This window comes from Vigna radiata, unplaced genomic scaffold (genome assembly GCF_000741045.1).
Source record: "Vigna radiata var. radiata cultivar VC1973A unplaced genomic scaffold, Vradiata_ver6 scaffold_361, whole genome shotgun sequence".
Classification (NCBI taxonomy): Eukaryota; Viridiplantae; Streptophyta; class Magnoliopsida; order Fabales; family Fabaceae; genus Vigna; species Vigna radiata.
In genome coordinates this window covers 229,590-230,676 of record NW_014542356.1, presented here as the reverse complement: position 1 = coordinate 230,676, position 1,087 = coordinate 229,590, and positions in this window count along the sequence as shown.

Genomic DNA, 1,087 nt, shown 5'->3' with positions numbered 1-1,087 from the left:
TTCACTGCTTTACTTTCAAAACAGATTCAAACTTTACCCATCATCAATTCAAGTTCAATAACATCCAAAACCATAACAAAACTTGTGATTATGATGACTTGTATGACTTTAACTAAAATAACTCACTTCTGTTACTAAAAAATAGTCTCATTTTGTTTTCTCTTCTAAATTCTTCGGTTTGAGATTCCACTTCATCTTATAAACATGTTTTGTGATAGTGAGGTAAGCAAACTTCATCCCATGTTCTGGAAACTCCAAAAAAACTATGTACAAATTCCGAAAATCTGAAATTCTTCCATCACTCATTAAATGTTAATTCATTTTTGAAGTACAAAAGAACTTATTTATATTTTACTTAGGCTTTACCTTAGGCAGTGTGAGGTGTAAAGTTTATGAAATGTTATAGGATTGATAGATTTGGTGATAATTTTGCATGAAGTTGTCTGTGGAAGAAAAGTTGAATTAGGTACCCATTTGTATATAGCATTTGGTCATGTGGGAATACCATTCCTCAACAAGTGAGCAGAATAAAAGCTGTTTCTTTTTAAACAAAAATAATACCTTTATCATGTGATTTTCCTTTATAGTGGCGTGCCATCAAAATCATTATACTTTGTTTTGTTTTGAGTAGGGACTCACCAATTTATAAGCTAATACTAAAATTAAAAATACATGTATTTGAATTCTTAATTTTGAAACAAGAAATTTATATACTTAGTAAGTGTATATGATTGATGAAAGTATCCAAATCTTATAAACTCATCTGCATGATTCATAGGAAACTAAACCGATAAAACAAGTTTATATATGTCTTCTTTTTTTTTTCCCTTTCATGCTTCTTCTTAGTACAGGGAAATGCCGTATAGAAGTATAAAATGGAGAAATAAAGTATATGTTTTTGAAACAGATATGAGAAGGTGTTACCAAAAGTGGATATCTTTGTGTGTACAGCAGATCCAGGAATTGAGCCACCAGTGATGGTTATTAACACAGTGCTATCAGTTATGGCTTATGAGTATCCACCAGACAAACTCAGTGTGTATCTTTCAGATGATGCTGCATCAGATATTACCTTCTATGCTCTCTT